Genomic DNA, 11,184 nt, shown 5'->3' with positions numbered 1-11,184 from the left:
GAGCTGGAGCAAATAAGTCAATATTCTGAGGGTGATGGGAGTCAGGTTTCTCTCTATCAGAGAAGAGATTTATAAATATAGAAAGGACAAGGGCTATAAAGAATCCTGATGTGTTGGGTTAGAATTGGAGGTATTGGTGTGAACTCATGATATAGATGTAGATACGGGTATAGACACAGATACAGAGATGGAGATATATCTCTGTGTGTTCACATGGATATATATTTATAGATGGATCCATAAAGAAAGAATATACAGAGGTACACATATAAATAGACATAAGTGTGTGTGTGTGTGTGTGCTTGTGTGTGAACATGTATTATTTATTTCCTTGTTCTATCCACTGAGAGAGCCTAGAGGTTATGACAGGCTGGTAGCAGTGAGCATGTTGGGTGCCCAGATCTTGTTTCTAAATGTCATCCTCCATTAAAAGGAGCCCGGGCTCCTTGGAGATCGGGCTGATTCCAGGGCTGGGGCAGGGAGAGTACAAAATGAGCCTGGAACATTTGGATGTGCCAGAAAGTAAAAAGGTGCCCAAGAATAATGGGGACAGAGGGACCTAAGAGCCAGGCTGAAGAGACACCCTCTGGCCAAATCAGGGACCCTTTGAACATCAATATAAATAATGAAAGTAGCTGAATACAACTCTGAATAAAATAGGAATTGATGAGTCTGCACTGACATAACTAAATAAATGAAGAGAAGGGAAAGATTTCTACAGAAGAATGCCAATTCCTAAATGCAGAGGGAATGATGCAAATGGAAGACTGTCATTTGACAATCATCATAGTGGAGGCTGATTCAGGTGGGAGTCATCAATGTCTCCTAAGACAGCTCAGTGAAGATTCGATGAGGAACAGAATATTGGTGTAGCCTTGGACTATATTCCTACAAAATGCCAAGGACACTGATTGCCAAGGTGGAAAATGGTGGCTTGATACAGGAGAATTCCAGTGCCCACCAATCCAGGTGATCAAGGTTAACATTACAATGGTGGGATGGTTTGACATCATTTGCCTTTTAATGGAAATGTACTGTGAGCACAGCATCATTGTTTCTTTGATATTCCTGACAAAAATGCATGACCTGCTTTGGACGTGAAGAACCATCAGGTGGATCTAGCTTGAGATCCATGACATCTATAGAATGAAGGTCAAATGGTGTTTAAAGCTGTCAAGGAAGGGCAAGGAAGACAGGGAAAGACTGCAGAACTGTAGCAGATTAAAGGAGAATAAAGAGACATGTCAACTAAATGCAATGTGTGATCTTGGATTGCATTCTGAACCAGAAATGAAAAAGAAAGATCTTGGGGAAAGTTGGTGAAATCTGAATGGATTCTATGGATTGGTTGCACACATTGTGCTTATGTGGGAGAGAATCCTGGTTTGGGAGAAATATATACACTGGAGTATTTAAAAATGATGGGAATCATGTCTACACTTGCTCCTAAATGGCTTAATAAAAGAATATAGATCATGAGTATCTCTCTATCTGTCTACCTATCGAGAGAAAGTGAGAGATGTCAAATGTAAAATGATAACAATTGGGGAAACTAAAAGAGAAGGACATAGGAGTTCTTTATACTGTTTTCCCATATATTTGTAGGTTTGGAATTATTTCAAGACAAACCATTAAAAAGTGACTTCATTGGTCATTGAGTCTAATCCTATCCTACAGAAAGGAAAAAGTGAACAACAACACCATGACCCCCAAAGTTCTGAACAAACAGTAACATCTGAAAAAGATTTCTGAGTTTTAGTTAACAGGCATCTCAGTATGTCTCAAGAGTTAATCGCGCATTCAAAATGTGTACAACAATGCGGGCTGCACTACCAGCAGCACGTGGAAAAAGAGGTTTTTTTGTTTTTTTTGTTTTTTTGTTTTTTTGTTTTTTTTTTTGCTGGAAGGACTGGGCTGGAGAGCTGTGTTCTTATTTTAAAGAGGTCACAGGCAATTTGTGGGGTAAGATGGTGAAAAATTGTGAAACCACAGCACTGTGGAGAGGCTGAAGGACGGGACATGTTTGGCTCAGACAAAAGAAGTCACAGAGGGGATCTATTATTTGTCTTAAGCAATTTGGAGGGCTTTCTTATGAAATAGGTTTTAGACATTTGTATGACAACCCTGGATAAAAACAGAACCAACCAGTGGAAAAAAAAGGTAGTGTCACTCATCTCATCTTCAAGTAAGGAAAATGAAATGGACTCGGGGTTAGTGAGGTTCTTATCACAGGGAATGCACAAGCAGGAGGAGCACTTGATAGAAATATTCTATCAGAAACAAATATCAAAGGGATTAGAGGATCATTGAGCTCTTTTAAAACACTGTTTACAATAATAGCTACTATTTATTGAATGCTTACTACATGCAAAACATTGTGCCAAGCATTACAGATGCATGATCTCAGTTCATCTTTACCATGGCTCTGTTGGGTAGGCATCCTTATCTCTTGGTTACAGATGAGGAAAATGAACCTCAAACCATGTGTCCCACATGCAAAGCAGACATATCACACACAGAAGTGCTGGGACCAGGGTTCAGCCCTCTGTTTGCTGAAACCATAAAACTACTCCAGGATTCTCAGCTTCTACACTTACCACCTGTCAGTCTCAGCAATTCTCTTATCTCCCCCTTCAGAATCTTGAGGTATGCCCATGGATTTCTCTCACTGTCCATAGATGCTCCAATTTTCTCTTTCAATTCTTTCTAATTCCTCTCCTCTTTCCTACATAATGCTTTCCCATTCACTTGAGTCATAGCTCCTTCCCTACTCTTAGGAAAATGCACCTTGTCCAGTTGTTTGTGCTTCACCTGGCTGACAATACATCAGAAGCATATCTGGGTTAAGGACCACTACTGGTCCCGCTCTTCATCACGCGCCCCCCCCAGTCTTGATCAAGTACTCCTCCAGTTATTGAGTCAACCTGCATTCAAATCTGAGTGAGCCACACCTCCATTCTACTCCTTGTTTCACCCAGTCCAGGTCAAAGTACAATTCATTCAGCAAGCACTTAATCCGGAGTACTGAAATATCTCCGTGAATGCTTTGCCTCTGAACTGTGCTACCTGGCTACAAAGGGGAAAAAAAAAAAAAAAAAAAAGATTTGCTATTCGTCCCCAAAGTGGACTCAAGGTGTTAGGATCTGGACAGGTGCTATAAAGCAGCATCCCAGTTACTTAGCAACCATTGACAGGGAATGGCCTCTTGACTGGTTGCAACTGTCCCCAGTATGCTCTGTGAAGAGCCACCTTCAGACTTCCTTTAGGAAAGTCCCTTTCCTCCTGCCTTACCCTGCTGAGGATTCTACAAAGCACAGTAAGACGTTAAGTTTGCGTGTGCATGCTTTGTCACACTTAACAGTGCCACCCCTGCACTCACAAAACATAGATGTTTCCCTAATGGGCTATAAAATGTGCTATTCGGACAGTTAATCTTGAAGTGTTGTCAAACAAATAGGTACTTGGCAATGTACCTCTTTCACATAGATTCACCAGGAGTGAGACGTTTCTGGGTGATTGGATGGCTTTCCAGACTGGTACTTTTCGTATTTGTATAGTTTTTCTCCTAAGGAAGACTTTGCCAAAGCTTTCCAGAAAGCATGACTTCAGGTGGTACTCAGAGGCAGAGGGAAGAGTGCATGAAAACGAGAGGAAGGAGAAAGAAAAATAATGTTTCCTTTGTTTACTTAAAAGGCCAAGAGTTGTGCAAAACAGAGGCTTCATATATGCTCCAGCGTGAGTTTTCATGGCCTGTACTCGCAGCCTCAGGATGGTGCAAGCACGTCGCTGGCACACTGGCCCTTCAGGACTGCAGGCAACAGCAGGGGTAGATGGCTTTTTAGGTGCTGGAATCCGACGGGACTCCAGGACTTATCTCCACATTTTAGCGCTTCGGGTGAACTTTGTGTAAAGCTTACGCGAAAACAATCCCCAAGCCACTTTCTAAGCTCACATCCCCGCACACTGATTGCCGCTATGAGGTTAACTCTTTTCGCAGATTGCACAAATTTCATACCAGCAAAAACCAAAACCAAAACCAAAAAACAAACCACCAAGTAACCAGGTCCCCTTAAGGCACACGAAGGGCATTTCTCTTATCTTCTCTCTTTCCTCCAATACGCAACCTACACAAAATTGTGTGTGTGTGTTCGTGCGTGTGACGGATTCTTCCCCTGCTTGCAAAGCCTGAGCAGCTCCCCAAACTCGCTGGCTCTAAAGCCCAGGCAGGCCTGGAAGGAGACCCACTCAGCGAACTGGCCGCGCGGCGGCGGGGAGCGGGGCGGAGCCGAGCGCCGGGACCGCCCAGGAGCGGGGCGCAGCCAACCAGCGGGCGGGGAGGGTCGGCCGGCGCGGGCCGAGTGGCGCGGGCTGTCACAGGCGCCCGACGCGCGCTGCAGGTGGCAACTTGGCGGTGCGGCCGCGGCCGCTGCGGGAGGAGCCCGGGTCTGGCGGCCCCTTCCAGCCTCCGACAGCCCTTTCCCGCCGCCGAACCCGAGACCGGACCCGGGAGATTCCGAAGGAAAAAGCCGCTGCGCAGGGACCTGTGAGCCGCACTACCTCTCTTCTGCCCTTGCGCTACTTTTTTTCTTCGAGGAAGGTTGTGCCTGGGGGCTGCGGGCAGGTTCCTGGAGGGGCTGGAGAGGAAGGCTTCGGGTGACCCAGGTGAGCGCTCCTCCTTTCCGGTGCCCCATCCCTCTTCGCAGCCGGGCGAAGGCCGGGACACCGGCTCGCCCAGGGGGCAGGGGCCGGGGCGCGGGCGCCTGCCCTTGGCTCGAGGTCGATGAGGGAGAAAGCGGGGAAGGGGTGAGGCTGGCCCGGCCGGGGGGCTGCCTTCCCCGGGCCCGCCTAGATCTGCAGGGACTCTCGGGCGGGCACCCCAAGGAGAGGAACAGGCAGCGAGGTGCTCTGAGAGGGCCAGAGGGCTTGCACCCCTGGTTCAAGCTGGCCGGGATCGCCCCCACGCGCGCAGTTCGGGAGCCGCAGCGGAGCCGGGCGCGGCGCCTCTGCGAAGCCCTGGAGAGAGCGCGTTGGGCCGGGCGAGAGCAGGAATCTTCAGTCCCTGCGAGCCGGAGGCGCTGGAGGACGTCATCCCTCTCGGCCCCGGCAACTCCTCCTCCGCCCTTCGCGCCTCCACCCCTCCGCGCCCGCGGCTCAGCCTATTCGGAGATTCCGTGCCTTTGCCAACGCGCGAAGTGGCTGCTGCTGTCGCTACGCTCCCTGCCGTCGCCGGAGTTGGAGCGCCCCAGGGTCTGGCTGTCCGGCCTTGGCCGCCTAGTTGTGCTCCAGAGGCGAGTGGGGCTGGCCAGTTCTCCGCGCGGAGGGCGGAGGTGAGCGCGGGCTCGCTTTCCAGTGCTCCCTCTATCCCTCCCCGCCCCCCTGCAGCTTGAACCGCTAGCTCAGGGAGCGGAATCTCAGAAACCAGACCTTTCTTGCTCTGGGAAATTGGGGGTGCTTGTGGTGGCAGTGGAGGGGAGTTCCTAGGATGGTGAAAGCTTGGAGGAGAGGGGAGAGCCTCTGCCTCTATCTGGGCGTTTCAGCCCTGCCTTAAAGTGACCAATGGTTCTGACCTCCGTGTCCGGGCTCGCGGGGTGAGGGTGCTGGCGGCAGTGCGTGCGTGTGCGTGTGTGTGTGTGTATGAGGGTAAGCGTGTGCGATCCTCCGCGAGGCAGAGGCGCAGGAGGGGCCCGCTCCCCCTGCTCAGTCTAGCCGGGGGCCCTCAGCCCCTCGCCGCGAGAGGCGCGCAGCTGCATCCCAGCAACTCAGCGCTGCTGCCTCCTTTGCTCCCGCCCCAGTTCCCAGGCCCCTCCACCTGGGCGCGTCCCAGGGTGAAAATCATCTGGCAAGAGGTTGCGGGTGGAGGATCAAGGCGCTCCCGGGGCGAATGAAGCGGTTTTTCAAAATCCGGGGGAGCGCCCCTTGCAGGGCATTTCATTTTCCCGCTGCTGGGCTGTGAGGACCTCGGGTGGAGGCTGGCGGAGACTGGCGGCGCTCGAGGGAGGGAGGGCGTCGTGTCACTTGGGAAGCCGAAGTTGGGGCTGCTGAGCAGCCGAACTCCCTGGGGCGCGTCTTGCTCCGAGGCTGGGGAGCTACGCCGGCGGGCCAGCTGGAGGCGCGCTGCGCGGGAGGTGGGGTGGCCGGGGACCCGCTGCGGGCGGGAGGGCGCCACTGGGCCGCGGCGCCAGAGGGCTCTGGGCCGGCAGGGGAGGGCGCGGCGGGGCTGCGGCGGCCTCCGGGGTACCCGACTTGAGCTGAAAGTTGAGGACGGAGTCCTCACTGTGCGGTGACAGCCCTCGCGGCCACTGCGGATCCAGGAGCACCAGGCACGCGGCACGTTCGGCCGCCCCCTCGGCCCGCCTGCCACGGCTTTCGCTTTTCATTCTGCCTCTGCGCGGGGAAAGCCTGGGGTGCTGATGGCGAAATCCTCTCGGGAGAGAGGGGCGGCGTCCAATAAACGCGAGAAAGGGAAACGCCGGGATCCGGCGGCTAGTGCAGTCGCTTGTAGGGTGGCGGGGAGCACCAAAGATCCCTAGGCAAGTCAAGACTGACCCAGTCGGGAGGTTTTCGGAGGGGCTCAGGCGTTAGAGCCCCGCCCCCAGGCTCCTGTGTAATTCCTTCCGAAGTGCATTGGATTAAAACTAGGCCGAGAGAGGAGGACTGGAATCCACGAAATGAAAGTCGAAATGACTGTAAATCCCAAATCTAATTCCGGTTTAAACTTAAATTCCATTTGATTAGAAACAGACTCTAATCTGGTAGAACAGGGTCTAAGTGGAGGCCCCTATATTGCATTTCTCCAAATGACAAGGTTTGACCTTCCTACCGCCGGGATTATGCTGCGAGTGGAGGTGGGAGTGGAGGTGGGGGTGAGGGTGAAGGTGTATATATGTCTACACTTAATTTATAGCAAGGAAGGTTCAAGTTCAGGTTGGTTTTGAAGTGACCTTGCAGGCCTCCTTCTTCCCCTTCCTTTTTCTGCCATAGGCATTTCCCAGCTGGATTAATTACAGTAGAGACTTGAGTGACATCAGAGGTTAAAGATCCTCTCTCCTAACATAAGTTTCCAAAGAGGACTTTTACATAGGCTTCTTAGAACCCATAGTAACCCCTGGAAAACATTCTCTGTTCTGAGGAGCAGAGGTACAACATGAAATTATATAACTAGATTGTGACCCCTCAGTCCCAATAATGGCGACCTCCCCCTCACTAGAATGTAAATTATTGAGGGCAGGCTCTGTGTTTCACATCCTTTTATCCCTGGGGTCTGGCATATAGTAGGTGTTCAATTAGCGTTTATAGGCTGGTGCTTGTAATTAAAAACAATGGCCTGAAGACATTTAATAATTTGTAGGATCAATCATTATTAAAATCAGAATATTAAACTAATTGTAATAGTCACTTGAGGACTAGTATGCATTGTTTAGTCACATCTATTTTTAAACTATTTGGGATTGGTGCAATCTCTTTGAATAAAAATGCCCTTAAAATATAGGAAACTTAGAAATAACAGAATGACAGCTGCGTGACCAAAGTCCCTCCATACTAGTCTGGTTGAATACCTCTAGAAACAGGTATCTCACTACTTTAACAAGTATCCTATCTATTTTAGATACATTCATTATTTGAATGTTAGGATCACACAGGTGAACATAACATGGCCTCTGCCTACATATTCTATTTGGTGGGCCAAAAAGAAAACATGGATTTTGTTGCTATTGTATAGGCAGGTGAGAAAGGTAAGAGGTCTCTGCAAAGTGAGCCCCAGCTTTGAGCAGCAACAGCAAAAGAAACTTCATTAAAGAAGGGTCCTGTGGTTTGGATTTGAAGGAGAAGAAGTTCTCCCCCAGGACTATATATAAACAGACCAATAGCAAGTTCCCTGAAGGTCACCCTGCCTAGCTACTCATTCCTTCCAGTTCCATCTCTCCCGCATGCCCACCGTTCTTATTTAAGAAGTCTGTATGTCTCTCTGTTTCTTCTCTTCTTGAGGCCAGGGCAGTTGGCTGTGAATGGTTCATTAAAAAGATCCAGGGAGCCAAATGAGTCACAGTCCACTCTGGGCAGCCACTTCCTCATCTGGAAGAAGAAGAATAATTTTCACCTGCCACACTGTGAGAATTCATTTATGACTTCAGGGTTATCAGAGGTACTGGGAAGAAAGTGTGAGACCTAGCACATGGAGCATAGAATTTTCTGATTCAGAACTAGTTAACCAAGAATCACAATTAGATAACCAATTAATCACATGATTAATCAATGGAGAGCTAGAGGCTAGAAATTGAAAAGCCACTTTAGCATGATCTCCATAGTAAAGATGGAGAAATATAGATAGCTGTTAGAAAGTTTATGACTTGTCATTTTGCCAGAGAGTCAAAGAAATTGCAATATAGAAATCAAGGGTAGCCACCAAATTGCTGAAGAGAAGAAAATTATTTCTTTTTAGTTGAATAGCATGTGAGGCTTTTGTTTGGGAGCATTTGGTGCCATGATGATGTGTCCCATTAGAAAGAGCAGTTCTGCTAGATGCCCAGCATGTGTTCTAAAGTGCTGTGGGTCACATAGCCCAAAGCTTACCAAAGGATTGTACCCTGGTGAGATTGTGGACAGAATTCATGAACACAGGAGCTGAAATTATACTATCTTGGAATCCTCTATAATGAGCAAGTGAGCAGCTAACTAGGTTAAGAGCAGTGATGGGATAGGGAATGGCACTGAATATAATTGGGGCTGAACAGGAGAGATTTGAGTCCAGTAGAATGAATGAAGATCAGAAGAGGAGAATAGATATTAATGGACAAAGGAATGCATGTAGTACTTATATTGGGATCCCTGAAATAAAAAGAGGGAAAGAGCTATCCTTTCTTAGTGTGGATGTGAAACGTGCAGACAAGGATGTGAATCAAACCTCGGCCACCTCACTGCTGACTCCATCTTATGTAAAGTCCCTGAGCTGCAACATCCCCACTAGTAAAATGGGGATGGGAATGCTTCCTGGGGAGAGATCAGGAACAGGTAAACTCTTAGCATGCAGACTGGCTTTTAGGTTAGCTGCCCTGGCAGCAAGCTTCTGTTTTCTAGAAGTAGGAGTGGAGGTTGATTGAATGGAATATTACCAGATCTTAACTTTTCAGCATCCGTTAGAAATCTAGTCTTGCATTTCTACCTGCCAAGTGGATATCTGCCCAGCTGTTCCATGGTCCTTAATCTCAAGATGTCTAAAATTCATCCATCAGTTTCATACTTTCCTCCCTTATCTTGGGGCAACATATCCTGAGTCACCCAGGGCGGGAGGCAGGGGGGCTGGGTCTCCATTTGTTTATGCTTTCCTTTACTCACATTGCTCCCCCACAGACACACACCATGGATGTCAGAGGCCGTGTTGTGGTGGTTTCTACTGTCACTTCCCACCCTTCAGATTGCTACCCATTCTGTCCCAGGCCCTTGCCACCTCCTGCTCTTTGGACCATTGTGCTAATCAGCCTAGCCCTCCTCCCTTGGACCTCCCACCTCCCCTAACTTCTGCATGCACTTCAATCCTTTCATAGTGCAGCTTTGATTATATCACTCCCCAGCTCCAAACCTCAGGTCTTTCCTATTTCCTAAAACCTTTAGATCTGCATTCAGAACCCTTGGTTCTCTCTCCTCACTTTACGTGTTCAGTGTTATATCCCACTGGCTCCAACAGGAAACCCATAACACCTGTCACCATTTCTGATGCATCTATAGATTTTATTTTTGTGTTTTTTGCTCACCCAATTCCTTCAACTAAAATGCCCCTCCTCACCCTAGACCTTGAAATCCTACCAGTGTTTCAAGACCCAGCTCAAAGATCACCTTCCTTGGGAAGTTTTCTTGGTCATGCTCAGAAGGTCTCTCTGCCTCACCTTTCCTTCTGTAGCTCTTTTGCTTATCCCATGTATTTCTTCTCCAGTGCATTCCTATTGATTGAGAACTTATTCATCTTTGTATTCACCGCTAAGGGGTGCCCAAAGTGGGGGCTCTATAACTTTTCACTGAGTGAACCATCACATAGGGATTCCTGAGAAGGGCAGAGACAGGGGAAAGATGTTCTAAACCCAAGTCAATGGAGTATAGCAAGTACCCAACCCTTGAGCTGGCTTTTATAGGCGATGTAGGAAAGAGGCAGTTATCTGGAAACTTCACGAACCACCCTCTACCTCATTTTTGTTTAATTACACAAATAATTTAAGCCTTGGTAGCTGGAAGGATTCATATAATTCTTAATATTCTTCATAGTAGAGGTGAGAAAATGATGAGACAAAGCAGACTTGCATGTGGAGAGCCAAGCCCGTAGTAATTGGGCTGAAAGAAAAATGAGGCTTGCTGGGCAAGACGCCCCTCAAGTGCTGAAGCATCCAGAAATATGTGCGAGAATTCTTGGTTTTGGGCTCCTGAGTTTGTCTGATCTAGAATCTCTTGTAGGAAGCTTTTCATCTGATTCCTATCATGGCACCTTGATTCACAAACTATAATCATGCCTTGTTAATTAGCATGGGTAGTTGTTCCAATGTTTCTGATCCAGAAGAATGAAAAGACAGCCATTCCTCTTGTGTATATGACATGTTTGAGGACAGGTGGAGAAACAAATTATTGTAAAAAGCTTGCCAACTTCCGTATTCCAGGAACGGAAATGCTTCCAAACAGTCTTAAATATACAACCTTCAAACTTGAGAGTATAAATCCAGCCTCATCAAATAGTTATAAAGTACCCGTTGCCCATGAGGAATGAGCCAGTAGAACAAAACCGGGCATGATCAGGTACCAAGGTTTTGAATAGTTGGGAATTACACACTTTACTAGGATGTTAGAATTATATACTCAGATCTCTTCTGGAAAATGCAAAATTAGATGGATCTAAGTGAACAAGAGCTGTTGGGTCTATGTTATATAGATTTTGACACATCATGTTTATAAAGTTTATGTAAATATGTTTCAAACTGGAAAAGACAGTGGTCATCCACTATGTGAAAACATTTGGCCACACACATGCGAGTCCTATCAGGACAGTTTTCCAAACCCAGCTCCCCTGACAGCTTGTTCAGCCTTTCTCCACCGCAGCTTCCTCACTGGGAAATGGACATAATAGAGAATTATTATCTCTACATTCCACAGAGGATAAAAAAACTAAGTAACATCATAAAGTGAGACACAATATTTTCATTACTA

General features: G+C 47.8%; 1 protein-coding gene across 2 annotated transcripts in view; it reads left to right on the top strand.

The window, feature by feature from the left end:
- The first annotated feature begins 4,555 nt into the window (after nucleotides 1–4,555).
- The window catches only part of EPB41L3 (erythrocyte membrane protein band 4.1 like 3), a 235,808-nt gene continuing 229,179 nt past the window's right edge, over nucleotides 4,556–11,184 (top strand). Inside the window, exon 1 of one of the 2 annotated variants that reach the window (XM_032421363.1) lies at nucleotides 4,556–4,662. The gene's annotated coding sequence lies outside the window, so the exon portion shown is untranslated. Of the gene's footprint in view, nucleotides 4,663–5,139; nucleotides 5,328–11,184 lie in introns of those variants that run through there. The other variant, XM_032421360.1, reaches the window with a different exon arrangement.

The sequence above is a fragment of the Phoca vitulina genome, unplaced genomic scaffold, assembly GCF_004348235.1.
Source record: "Phoca vitulina isolate PV1807 unplaced genomic scaffold, GSC_HSeal_1.0 scaffold24, whole genome shotgun sequence".
NCBI classification, from domain to species: domain Eukaryota; kingdom Metazoa; phylum Chordata; class Mammalia; order Carnivora; family Phocidae; genus Phoca; species Phoca vitulina.
Note: the sequence above shows the minus strand (reverse complement) of the source record. Positions and strands in the feature narration are given on the sequence as shown.